Source organism: Nelumbo nucifera, chromosome 6, assembly GCF_055504915.1.
Source record: "Nelumbo nucifera cultivar China Antique chromosome 6, China Antique-T2T, whole genome shotgun sequence".
Taxonomy (NCBI): Eukaryota; Viridiplantae; Streptophyta; class Magnoliopsida; order Proteales; family Nelumbonaceae; genus Nelumbo; species Nelumbo nucifera.
Genome location: NC_142654.1, coordinates 46,692,501 through 46,693,209, shown reverse-complemented (window position 1 = coordinate 46,693,209; position 709 = coordinate 46,692,501).

Genomic DNA, 709 nt, shown 5'->3' with positions numbered 1-709 from the left:
TATCCTGACAAGGCTGACACTGTGGTGCCACCAAGTCAGTTGGGGTGGCCTGTCCCAGCTGCCAGGGTGAGACCCTAGGCACATACAGTGTAGGATTAATTGAATCTTTAAACTGGACCAGATTTCCAGTATTGCCCTGGACCTTGGAGATTGATGGGCAAAACTGGAAAGTTACACCCGACCCCTAGACTCGATTATGATACTGCACTAGGTGTCGGATTGGGCTATCTTTGAGATCCTTAGCGGGGGTCAAAACCTGGGTATGTTGGGACAGTCCGAGAATTCATCTGAGTGGGTGATCATAGTGACAGGATCAGCCCCTTTGTCGGACAAAGGTAATGATCGGGGATGCACTCTCACTGATGGAAACCAAGACTGCCGGCAGCCGATTTCAACCGTTGAGATTTGTTTTGCAAAATATATTTTATATAAGATATAAAAGTATATATGTATGGTTTCTAAATTGTTTGCAAGAAGGTTTTAATTCCCGGGATCCATGTGAGTGGAGAGTGCAACACTGTTCCTTGCAGCCGAGGGAGAGGTCCTCTCTTATCGGGCAGTGTATGATCATTATGGGCTGAGAGGTTAAGTGTAAGACCATTGAGGTTAATACCTGATGAGCTAATCTTGCATCTGCCCACAGTCCCTGGGTGTTACAAGGTGGCTTGGCCTAGGGACCTCTTAGGGTAAGTGTTGGGCCCGTAGAGCC